Source organism: Egretta garzetta, unplaced genomic scaffold (assembly GCF_000687185.1).
Source record: "Egretta garzetta isolate BGI_Z169 unplaced genomic scaffold, ASM68718v1 scaffold467, whole genome shotgun sequence".
Taxonomy (NCBI): Eukaryota; Metazoa; Chordata; class Aves; order Pelecaniformes; family Ardeidae; genus Egretta; species Egretta garzetta.
The window spans coordinates 1,498,500-1,512,056 of record NW_009260196.1 but is presented as its reverse complement, the minus strand read 5'-3'; positions in this window follow the sequence as shown (position 1 = coordinate 1,512,056).

Here is a 13,557-nt window from a genome sequence, read left to right as displayed (position 1 = left end):
CAAGCCATGATTGTTGCAAAAGCAATTCCCACCCTTGAATAAATGCCATAGAGCTGTTCCAACAAGTACAACCAGGTAAGTCGACACGGGGATGCTCTATTTAATAGAGTTGATAGCTGTGTGTAAGAGTTAGGAGCAAATGCCACTACTGGAAGTCCAAGGCAGCAATGGAGTTGGCAGGAAAATCAATTACAGAGGTACAGTGAGGCAGTGGAAAGAGAATGATGGAGAACGTGAAAATTAAATGTATATATACACTAGTATTTCAATGGAATAACCATCTTGCACCTGCCATGCCTACACAGAGGAGGAATGGCTTGTGCAAAACCTCCTCAGTGAGGAAGGAGGAATATGAAAACCATAACCTATCGTTACCAAAACTGTTGAGGCCAGCTGGAAAATCCACGTAATACTAAACATAGCTGGTCTGCTGGTTTGCAAATGTAAAGGAAACAAGCTGTTGAGGCCAGCTGGAAAATCCACGTAATACTAAAGAACATAGCTGGTCTGCTGGTTTGCAAACGTAAAGGAAACAAGCTACACATCAGCTTTATTAAACTTATAACAAGCAATGATTTTAGGCCAGTTTATCACAAACAACTGTGAGATGTTGCCAAAAGAAAATTGCGAATGTCCTCACAAATCCTACATTTTAAAACTGCCAGTTTTTCTGACAAATTTGAGTCTGAGGAATCTGAATTCACTTAGCAGCCATTTCTCAATATCAAATGCTTGCTGAAATACATGATTTGCTTTCAGAAAGGCAGAAACTGCTGCACATGGATAGGTAAATGTTTTCGTATTAAGCTCTTCAGTGACCAAAAGCTTCTTGGACAGCTAGCTTGTTTGTGCAAGTCAGTGTCGAGCCCACCAGTTATTTCAGGTTTCCAAGAGCGATACAAATCCTGTGACCATGAATTAAGATCTTGATAGTTTGATACCTTCCCCAATTAAAAAAATCCCCCCACCCAACTTTTATCATCAGAAAACCTTCTCACCCATCAGAGCTTTCTAGAAATATCAACCACTGCCTTTTTGCCTGCATATTAAGATTTGCTCAGTTGACAGCTCTGCCCCAAACACAAACACTTGCATCACGCTTTCCTGCAGGCAGAAGAGGGGAGGGAAAGGAGCAGATGTCCCTGCTGGTGTTCGGTTTGGCCACCTGGGATGCACATGATACGAACAAGCGAAAGAGCAGAGCAATGAGCCATGACACCCAGCAAAGCTCAACTTTTTCTCTCATTCAGTTGTGAGCACCTCCGTGTATTTCTTCAAGTTCACCAATTAATTTAGGAGGGGAATGTTGCTCCAGTATTACTTTGATAGAATGGAGAATTTGGAGTGCAATTTCTATTAAAATGAGCTGCCTAATGCTTCTTTGTGAGTCCTAGAATAGAGGTGGTCACAACTTATAGAGGAAAACACCTTCACTTTCTCTATTTGACTCTTCTGCTTCAGTGAATTCTCCTTTACTCAAGGCCCTCAGATCTACTACTGCTTGGCAAAGGCAGAGCACAAACACAAGAGCCGAGCAAAGAGCTGCTGACAAAGTACTCATTCAGCAGATGATTTTAGTCCAGTCGCCTGAGTATCTTTATTTCTGATCTAGCAGAGGAATGGAGTAGCTGAGCAGGGAACACACCACTCCTCTCCCAGGCTCCTGCCACAGATCCATCACGGTGATTTGTGTGGTGGTGACGCAGAGAGGCAGCACTTTGAGAAGATGCCTGCAGAGCCTGCCAAGGAACACGACCTTTTTTCCCTGTCTGCCAGCTCAGGGTTCACGGAGGAAATCATTAAATTTGAGCCAAACATTCCTGTTGCAAAAATGAAGGGCCTGGTAGGCCAAGACAACAACTGCCAGACAGGTTTGAGCTGCACATGTTTAGCACAGAGTAAATACTTTTGTTCTGGAGTTGATAAATATCCTAATAAAAGACTGCATCATTAAAATGGAAATTTATGCCAAGCCTGCGGTCTCTACTGTGGAGCACAGCTGCCTAGATCAAGGTCTCCATGTACTCCAAGAGAAGACAAGATAAAAGCAGATGCCGAGCCTCGGCGTAAGGAAAGGCTTAGTTTCCTCTTGGCTAAGGTGTGCCCGAGTTGATCATTTGATGTCAAGGTGTTTTGAAGCAAAAGCAGCAGACGATGTCCTGAATATCTGCTGTAAAAAACAAGCGGGCGTTGCTGGGTTTGTGAAAGCCATCACTGCTGTACTCCTTGTGGCTGCAGACATCACGCCAGGATCCCACCATGAAACCAGGATCCCAGCAGGACGCACGGTGCCCGGGGTGCAGGACATGGGGGACTGCAGCCACCGGGAGGACTTGTGGGGTGCTGCCCATCTCTGCCCAGCGGCAAATCACTCCAGGGGCCAATCTGGGGAGGGAAATGCTCACAGCTTGTTTTCTCAGGTGTGCAGAGTGTCTGGCAAACTCTGACACATCACCCATACATTTTCCTATTTTTTTTTTTGCATGGGCAATTTTGCAGTATGAAACTTGCAGACCTGAAATAATATTGAAAGAAAAAAAAATTCCTTCTTTGCAAGGTAATTTGAACTCCAAACTGAGCTTGGACTTAATGGTGTTTGCAGGCCTGTTGTGTTCATTTTCCCCTCTACATTCCAGCGCTCCAGCCTTCTCCGTGAGAATACTCACAGAAAGTGAATTTCAGGTAACAGCTCACTTCGGACTTTACAGTTGACTTTCATGTTTGCCCTTTGCAAATCTCATTATAGCAATTAGTTAGATAGATGGCAAAAGATCAGCAATATCCCATGAGGGAAAACCTAGTGAAATCCAGGAGAGTTTTGCCAGTGGGAGGATTTCATCCCATATTTGTAATGTGACAAACAAGGCAGCTACAAGTTTCAAGCATTCATGACTGGCAAAAAAGTTTTCCACTCCAAAGAAATTAGAGTAGTAGCCAAATAGTGGGTGCATCTAACTCAGGTTGTGGACAGGAAAAGTAGTAGTTTATTGTAGTGTGAGTTATTGACTCAGGCTAGAATTCCAAAGCAAAACAATTTTGCCACATTTACAAAGAATTTGAGTGAATTAAATCTATTCCATAGACATGGCCCTGGTAATCAATCTACAGTTCCTGAGATGCATAACCCATACACAATGACTCTTTTTACAGTTTGTAAAGTTGGTGGAAAAGAAAGCAGCCCTCTTCTCAGGATGCATTTAAAACCCCTGAGAAGTGTTGTGAGGAAGAGCTGTGTTCTTGTTCTAACACTGAATTCCAGATTGACTTATGGGGTCAACATGAAGAATTAGGGTGTGGCGGCAGATGGAAGTTATGGGAGGGAAAAATAGCCCATTCCTTTTAACATTTCATTGCTACCATTTCTAACAAGTTAAGAAAATCAAAATAATATTAAAAAAATAACCTGCTGGAACAGGTTGCCCAGAGAGGTTGTAGATGTCCCATCCCTGGAAACATTCAAGGCCAGGTTGGACGAGGCACTGAGCAACCTGATATAACTGAAGATGTCCCTGCTCATTGCAGAGGGCTTGGACTAGATGACTTCTAAAGGTCCCTTTCAACCCAAACTATTCTATGATTTTCTCTTCCTAGATTAGCCTTAATCTTGGATTAAACTTGGAACAAGTCTTGAGATTTCTTTTACCCTAAATAGTCAAACAGATTTTCTCTGTTAAAACCCTTCTTCCTGTACAGTGGGGTTTGTTCCAGACCCATTTCTTTGTGTAACTGGTGGATTAAATACAAATAATACAGAACTTAAAGAAAATACTTGGTCATTTAGTCACTGGTGACTTGTTTGGATGAGATGATTAACTGGAAGGCTTACGGTTTTCTCAGAGGAATGTTATGCCCGTGCACAAAGTGGTTGTCTGTCTAAAAGCAGCAAAGTCTTGAGACATTTTATCTCACTGGTAAATCACTGTGCACTCTGTGTATGTGCACTCTAATTCCCAGCCTCCTTGCTGTGCTGGAAAGCCTGACTGCCCCAGTAGCGCCCCACACGGTGTTATTTCAGCCTGTGCTGTTTTGGGTGGGCCCGTACTTGTTAATTCTCTCAAGACCTTAGAGAACAAGAGGAAAAGTAAGTATGGGCTATAAAGTGACAGTTCAGGCATGGTGGTTCAAGTTTCTTTCCCTAATCCTTGGAAAGATACAACAAGAGATAGGGAAAGGCAACAGATGTGAGAGATGGGGAGAAAGTCCCCGAGGTGATTCTACAAGCACGTCTCTGGTGGGAAGGGAGGGGACATGTATATTCAGTAAGGCTAACATCATTTCAGTACCAGGGGCCAGCAGAGTCAGTCTCACAGAGCTAGAAGATTTTATTTCAATTATATATGCAGGCTATTCCAGTAACCTTCAAATCCAGGTGGCTTTATCGGGACAATGGGGTGCCGTGCTTCCTTGACCAGACTTGGGTTTGGTCAGCAGAAGGTACAGAAGATAGAGCAGAAGATACAGAAGATAGTAAGAAGTGAAGCAGACTTTGTTTTCTTTTTAACTCAGGAATGTAAATGAATTTCAGTTTCCAGCTACGCATCAAACATCTGTATGTTCCACTTCCTCAAGAAGCTGACAAAATAAATTCAGCATTAAAAGCAAGAAGAAAATGAGTCTGACAGACTCATTCTCATCTGGGCATCCTTTCCTGGTTTACTTTTTGCCAAGCCATGATTGCAAAAGCAATTCCTTACACCCTTGAATAAATGCCATAGAGCTGTTCCAACAAGTACAACCAGGTAAGTCGACACGGGGATGCTCTATTTAATAGAGTTGATAGCTGTGTGTAAGAGTTAGGAGCAAATGCCACTACTGGAAGTCCAAGGCAGCAATGGAGTTGGCAGGAAAATCAATTACAGAGGTACAGTGAGGCAGTGGAAAGAGAATGATGGAGAACGTGAAAATTAAATGTATATATACACTAGTATTTCAATGGAATAACCATCTTGCACCTGCCATGCCTACACAGAGGAGGAATGGCTTGTGCAAAACCTCCTCAGTGAGGAAGGAGGAATATGAAAACCATAACCTATCGTTACCAAAACTGTTGAGGCCAGCTGGAAAATCCACGTAATACTAAAGAACATAGCTGGTCTGCTGGTTTGCAAACGTAAAGGAAACAAGCTACACATCAGCTTTATTAAACTTATAACAAGCAATGATTTTAGGCCAGTTTATCACAAACAACTGTGAGATGTTGCCAAGAGAAAATTGCGAATGTCCTCACAAATCCTACATTTTAAAACTGCCAGTTTTTCTGACAAATTTGAGTCTGAGGAATCTGAATTCACTTAGCAGCCATTTCTCAATATCAAATGCTTGCTGAAATACATGATTTGCTTTCAGAAAGGCAGAAACTGCTGCACATGGATAGGTAAATGTTTTCGTATTAAGCTCTTCAGTGACCAAAAGCTTCTTGGACAGCTAGCTTGTTTGTGCAAGTCAGTGTCGAGCCCACCAGTTATTTCAGGTTTCCAAGAGCGATACAAATCCTGTGACCATGAATTAAGATCTTGATAGTTTGATACCTTCCCCAAATAAAAAAATCCCCCCACCCAACTTTTATCATCAGAAAACCTTCTCACCCATCAGAGCTTTCTAGAAATATCAACCACTGCCTTTTTGCCTGCATATTAAGATTTGCTCAGTTGACAGCTCTGCCCCAAACACAAACACTTGCATCACGCTTTCCTGCAGGCAGAAGAGGGGAGGGAAAGGAGCAGATGTCCCTGCTGGTGTTCGGTTTGGCCACCTGGGATGCACATGATACGAACAAGCGAAAGAGCAGAGCAATGAGCCATGACACCCAGCAAAGCTCAACTTTTTCTCTCATTCAGTTGTGAGCACCTCCGTGTATTTCTTCAAGTTCACCAATTAATTTAGGAGGGGAATGTTGCTCCAGTATTACTTTGATAGAATGGAGAATTTGGAGTGCAATTTCTATTAAAATGAGCTGCCTAATGCTTCTTTGTGAGTCCTAGAATAGAGGTGGTCACAACTTATAGAGGAAAACACCTTCACTTTCTCTATTTGACTCTTCTGCTTCAGTGAATTCTCCTTTACTCAAGGCCCTCAGATCTACTACTGCTTGGCAAAGGCAGAGCACAAACACAAGAGCCGAGCAAAGAGCTGCTGACAAAGTACTCATTCAGCAGATGATTTTAGTCCAGTCGCCTGAGTATCTTTATTTCTGATCTAGCAGAGGAATGGAGTAGCTGAGCAGGGAACACACCACTCCTCTCCCAGGCTCCTGCCACAGATCCATCACGGTGATTTGTGTGGTGGTGACGCAGAGAGGCAGCACTTTGAGAAGATGCCTGCAGAGCCTGCCAAGGAACACGACCTTTTTTCCCTGTCTGCCAGCTCAGGGTTCACGGAGGAAATCATTAAATTTGAGCCAAACATTCCTGTTGCAAAAATGAAGGGCCTGGTAGGCCAAGACAACAATTGCCAGACAGGTTTGAGCTGCACATGTTTAGCACAGAGTAAATACTTTTGTTCTGGAGTTGATAAATATCCTAATAAAAGACTGCATCATTAAAATGGAAATTTATGCCAAGCCTGCGGTCTCTACTGTGGAGCACAGCTGCCTAGATCAAGGTCTCCATGTACTCCAAGAGAAGACAAGATAAAAGCAGATGCCGAGCCTCGGCGTAAGGAAAGGCTTAGTTTCCTCTTGGCTAAGGTGTGCCCGAGTTGATCATTTGATGTCAAGGTGTTTTGAAGCAAAAGCAGCAGACGATGTCCTGAATATCTGCTGTAAAAAACAAGCGGGCGTTGCTGGGTTTGTGAAAGCCATCACTGCTGTACTCCTTGTGGCTGCAGACATCACGCCAGGATCCCACCATGAAACCAGGATCCCAGCAGGACGCACGGTGCCCGGGGTGCAGGACATGGGGGACTGCAGCCACCGGGAGGACTTGTGGGGTGCTGCCCATCTCTGCCCAGCGGCAAATCACTCCAGGGGCCAATCTGGGGAGGGAAATGCTCACAGCTTGTTTTCTCAGGTGTGCAGAGTGTCTGGCAAACTCTGACACATCACCCATACATTTTCCTATTTTTTTTTTTGCATGGGCAATTTTGCAGTATGAAACTTGCAGACCTGAAATAATATTGAAAGAAAAAAAAATTCCTTCTTTGCAAGGTAATTTGAACTCCAAACTGAGCTTGGACTTAATGGTGTTTGCAGGCCTGTTGTGTTCATTTTCCCCTCTACATTCCAGCGCTCCAGCCTTCTCCGTGAGAATACTCACAGAAAGTGAATTTCAGGTAACAGCTCACTTCGGACTTTACAGTTGACTTTCATGTTTGCCCTTTGCAAATCTCATTATAGCAATTAGTTAGATAGATGGCAAAAGATCAGCAATATCCCATGAGGGAAAACCTAGTGAAATCCAGGAGAGTTTTGCCAGTGGGAGGATTTCATCCCATATTTGTAATGTGACAAACAAGGCAGCTACAAGTTTCAAGCATTCATGACTGGCAAAAAAGTTTTCCACTCCAAAGAAATTAGAGTAGTAGCCAAATAGTGGGTGCATCTAACTCAGGTTGTGGACAGGAAAAGTAGTAGTTTATTGTAGTGTGAGTTATTGACTCAGGCTAGAATTCCAAAGCAAAACAATTTTGCCACATTTACAAAGAATTTGAGTGAATTAAATCTATTCCATAGACATGGCCCTGGTAATCAATCTACAGTTCCTGAGATGCATAACCCATACACAATGACTCTTTTTACAGTTTGTAAAGTTGGTGGAAAAGAAAGCAGCCCTCTTCTCAGGATGCATTTAAAACCCCTGAGAAGTGTTGTGAGGAAGAGCTGTGTTCTTGTTCTAACACTGAATTCCAGATTGACTTATGGGGTCAACATGAAGAATTAGGGTGTGGCGGCAGATGGAAGTTATGGGAGGGAAAAATAGCCCATTCCTTTTAACATTTCATTGCTACCATTTCTAACAAGTTAAGAAAATCAAAATAATATTAAAAAAATAACCTGCTGGAACAGGTTGCCCAGAGAGGTTGTAGATGTCCCATCCCTGGAAACATTCAAGGCCAGGTTGGACGAGGCACTGAGCAACCTGATATAACTGAAGATGTCCCTGCTCATTGCAGAGGGCTTGGACTAGATGACTTCTAAAGGTCCCTTTCAACCCAAACTATTCTATGATTTTCTCTTCCTAGATTAGCCTTAATCTTGGATTAAACTTGGAACAAGTCTTGAGATTTCTTTTACCCTAAATAGTCAAACAGATTTTCTCTGTTAAAACCCTTCTTCCTGTACAGTGGGGTTTGTTCCAGACCCATTTCTTTGTGTAACTGGTGGATTAAATACAAATAATACAGAACTTAAAGAAAATACTTGGTCATTTAGTCACTGGTGACTTGTTTGGATGAGATGATTAACTGGAAGGCTTACGGTTTTCTCAGAGGAATGTTATGCCCGTGCACAAAGTGGTTGTCTGTCTAAAAGCAGCAAAGTCTTGAGACATTTTATCTCACTGGTAAATCACTGTGCACTCTGTGTATGTGCACTCTAATTCCCAGCCTCCTTGCTGTGCTGGAAAGCCTGACTGCCCCAGTAGCGCCCCACACGGTGTTATTTCAGCCTGTGCTGTTTTGGGTGGGCCCGTACTTGTTAATTCTCTCAAGACCTTAGAGAACAAGAGGAAAAGTAAGTATGGGCTATAAAGTGACAGTTCAGGCATGGTGGTTCAAGTTTCTTTCCCTGCTCCAAAGCTGAGTTATGTGTCCGAAAAAAAACGACAGGGTGTAAAAACGACATTTCAAATGAGCTGGCAGCACCACATGAGGTTGCTGGGCCATCGGTCCTCTCAAGGTTTCATATCCCAGCACCACCTACTAGAGTAGAGAAACAAGATGGGCAACCTAGATGCTTCACACAAGTGTGGTGTCTCATTTTATAATCTCTTTACTGGCTCTAGGGAGAAAGGGAATTATTCAGAGAGGAATTGTGTAAGTGCTGTCTTTGTCAAACATGTGCAAAATGAGAAATAAACATTTAAAACAGCTGAAGGGCAAAGAAGGCACTGCCAAAAAATGCTTGTTGGAAAGAAAATTAAATTTAAACCAAGTGCTACTAGTATTGCAAAAGAGCAAGAAACAGAACCTTCTTGTATACACAGCACAAGAGCCACAATGCAAAACCCGGGAGGGGAAGGAAAGGGAGGGGAGGTGCCAACACGGACAAGGGGAGCAGCACTGGCACCACAGTGGGAGCACGTGTGCGGGAAGCCAAGTGCGAGCCGGGGCCGACTTGAGCAACGCCTCCACAACAAGGTCTCACCCTACAGCCATGCCTCCGTCTGCCGGTGGTGGGACTGGCCCTACTACCGGCTCCAGAATGGGAGTTGCCTGCTCTCGTTGCAATCACTTGCCTGCCCCTTACACCCACATTCCGGCATCCCTCCCACTGTCACACCCCAAGCACCTCATAAAGCAACATTTGCAAAAAATGGAGCCTTAGTAGAGCAGAATTGCCTCGCTCTGCTTTGTAGCAGTGGGACAACCCATGCTGTAGGACACACCAGACCAAAAGCATTTCCGCTCTGTTTTCTAGCAAGTTTTGGAGCCACAAATTAAAACACATGGTAAGGTCCGAGATACAAACAGTAAGACTGTGAAGCAACTGCATCACAGCTTATTTTCTTCTACAGCTCCCAGTATGTCTACCTGATAGGCATGTTTTAAAGCACATCTTTTGGGGGTGCCTCCATCCTTCTGCGGACTCCAGAACCACTGGCCCATGTCTTGAACTTCTGATCTGCAGAAGGGACCAGCACCCTACACTTTCAGGGCTACCAAGTTCCTATGCTTGAACATCAGACTGGCAAGCCTTTGCAAACCATACGTAACCCAGTGCCCTGTTCGTGGAGGGCTAACAGAAAAGCATCTGCGCTTCAGGAAAGGCTGTTCCATACCATGCCTGCAATCATACCTTCCTGCACAGTTTACTACAGGCTTCATTTCAAAGTGGATTATACATAAGCTAAGGGGAAAATGTAAGGAAACAATGGGCACAGCTGCTTAGAGCCCAGAAGGTGGCCCCAGCTGATCCTTGGCCCGGGATGCTGAGGGGCAGGACCCTTTCCCTTCCCGTAGAGCTGGTGCAGCTCCATAGCAAACGGCGTGCAGCCACCAGCTGCAAGGAGCTCCCCTCTCGGGAGGAGACATCTGCATTTGCCTTGCAGCCTAAAATTTGCTCATTCCATCTGATTTTTGTCTTTCTGTACTACTTGCAGGGATAAAGAACAGCCAAGACATAGTTTGGCCCCACTGCTCTCTTTGTTATGATTACAAAATATCATCCTGATCAGCTGAAGGAACAGGGTGTTTAATTTCTCTCTTACTCTTTATGGAGATGGGCCTGAGCCATGACATTTGGATCCAGCCCCTGCACTGAGCATTTCCGAAGCTACGGGTTGTTTGGACATGGGCTTCCGCCTCAGCCCTCTCTCCTCATGCTTCACCCTGGGCGCTGCCAGCCACATTTTGGATTTTGCAAAAGGACAGAGACAAAAATCTATGTTTGATATTCACGATGAGAAACTGGGGTATGACATATCCAAACAACATCCATCTAAGTTCAAGAGTGGCTTTCAGGTCGTGTGTGCAAACCCTGCCCTAGCATATATCTTCTACAAGTATCTGACAACTGATGCTCTGCTAATGGGGTGGGGGGAAGAATTATGAGCTCAGAAAATCAAGTATTTTCAACTGCAAAACAGACATAAGCTTTTAAGGGCTGAAGTTATTTCACTTGCACTGCAAGAGGCCTCCATCTTCTAAATTTTTAATCTCCAGTAGACAAATCAGGCAACAAAGCAGCAGGAGAAATGGAGAGGTTGCGATGGGGAGAGGAGAGCAGTCTCAGCTCTCTATTGCAGGCCACTGCTGGGATAACCATGAGCAGCAGAGCTGGTGCTTACTTTGGCAGAAGCAAAGAGGGAAGGGCAGCCTCTCAGGCTGCCAGGAGAAAAAGCTGCAGAGAAATACCTGCTTCCTTCTTGCCAGTGGCAGCTAAGGAGAAGGATGGGAAAAACTGTTTTGGGACCACCACCTCTACCAGGCTGAGGGGATGGGTGATGCTCAGATTTGGTCTTTTGGTGCCTGACATGCAATGGGTGGGGGGCCTGGGGCAAGAGGGGGTTGCAAATGGCTTTTGAAGGCTGTGGAAGAAGGAGGGAATATATTTCTTCTTGCAGGGCAAGACATAGCCAAAGAGGTGAGGGGTGTGATGCTGAAGGTGGTCAGAAATATCCAAGGAAAGAGAGGGAACATAACAAAGAGGAGGAATGGTCAGAAGCAAGAAAGAGTGGAAAGGAAGAAAAACCTTGTAGATTGAGGGACACTTCTCCTTTCCTCTAAAAAGGGAGGAAAAGCTAAGGGATGGACTGAAGAGAAAATTGAAGGGAAAATCACAAGGAAAAAGGCATTACTTGGCTCACACTGCTACGAATGGCGGAGAGTACACTGGATCTGTCAGAAGAGTGATCCCAGGAGATTTATTCCTGAGCCTTTCCAGGGACTGGTCCCAGAGAAGAGCTTCTGCTCTTCCCCAGTGTCTCAGAGCTGCAAGATGAAGGTAAGAACCAGATTGCAACAAGCACCAACTGCAACTTAAAACACACCATAAATGTATTTGTGTTAATAAAATATAGCTACATTTCAACCTTGTTATATGACAAACTGGAGATGTAAATGAAGAGATCCTCCAGGAGCATATCAGGACAAGAGGTAGTACCAGGCTGATCTTAGAAGACACTCTCCCTTCACAGCTCTGATTTTGGGAACAACTCTTTAAACTCCACATCCAGTTGTAAACCGAGCTATCCAAGTTTTGCCCCTTCCTTTACATATGCCATATGATCAGGGAATGGGAATCACACAGTCTGCCCCTGGCTTCTGTAGCTAAGCAAGACAAACTGCAACAAACTAAAGAATTCCTTAGGAACCTGGAATGCAAATTAAATGAAACAGTTTCCCCTTTCTGATGATAGATGTTTTGCATGAAGAAAAAATCCTAACATTTGAGCAGATGATTATGTGTGAATTCCTCACTGAGCCGGACTTTGTGTGTTTTTAAGACGGTTCCAGTATCCTATTCGGACAGTTAAAACCAAAACAAACTCATAATTTTTCCTCCCCCCTCCACCCCGGAGTGAGTGGATATTACTATCTAGAGACATGTAAATCTGTACAAATTTATGGCCATGTTCTAATTCAGTTTATTTGTTGATTTATCCATTTCACCTCTTTAAGGAAAATAGAGCTAAAAGCTCTTTAAAAACTGTGTGTGTGCTGGAGGACCGCAGCTACAGACCCACATTATAGAGGCAGCGCCCAGCTCTCTGGACTTCTCACACAGAAGTCACCATCTTGTTTTAAAGCTTGCGAGCAATAAGCCAGTCCTGCCTAATCCCAACAGCAAATGCCATGCATGACAGACCAGCACATTTTGTCTGCACAAATGGAACGGACATCTTTCAATTCCCCTTCTGCGCTCCATAACTTTATTTGGGGCATGGGGGTGAAAGAGAGGGGTCTGGTGGGGTGCATGATTTTCAGGCACCCTGGCTTCTGCAGGGCACAATGCTGCCGCTCTCCTCCCACCCTGCCCACCCTCTCCTGATCTTCTCCCATCTGTGGGAGAGGAGGCTGATGACCCTTCCTTGCCAGCTCCCACCAGCGTCACCAGGGGGGTCAGGCAGCAGGGTGTGATCTCAGCTGCCTCCTTCCTTCCTTCCCTCTCCTCTGTGGGGACCCAGGACCTGATGTAAATCCACTGACGTCAATCTGAGCTGGATCAAAGGGACCTGGATTAGACCCCGAGGGCATTGCCTCCAAGAACTATTTATGGCAAATTGATGTGACTTCAAGGAAGTGCCCTGACTTCAAAATGAAACATAATCTGATTTTAAATATCAGGTGGAACAATCTTCTGTTTAGGTCCTGATCCAGGAAATCATTGAGTACTTATTTAACTTAAGCATCTCGTTAAGTTCTGTGCTGTCCAGCATGAGACCAGAATAAGAGCATTACGCAAGTTCACAAGTCCTTGGTTTAAGCACATAATTAAAGGTAAGCATGTGGCTAAGTGTTTTGCTGAATGGGGATGAAATTACTTGAACGCTTAGATGCGGTGCTGAACCACAGAGACAGGGGCTGCTTTGTACTTGCTGAAGTAGAGAGAACGTGAAGCCTCTACCAGGCTGCCACAGACCGAAGGGCGAAGCAGCGAAAATACACTGAGCAAACTTGAGGAGCAGCCATTTCTTAGGGAAATCATTAGGACTTCGACCCCTGCTGCAGAAATAATGACAGAAATAGGGAAATCTGTGTGCACCTTGTCAGTCTGAGCAACTTCTGCAGCCTTTTCCCCATCTGGCTCTTCCTCCTTCACCTTTCTAGAGGGGTCTTGCAGGGATGCTAAGCAAAGCGTGGCCAAACGCAGAATAGCACAAAGAAAAGCAAATGTGAAAACAACACAAGATGGAAAAACATCCGAAATATTATCTAGGAGCTGGTAAGCCGTTAGATATT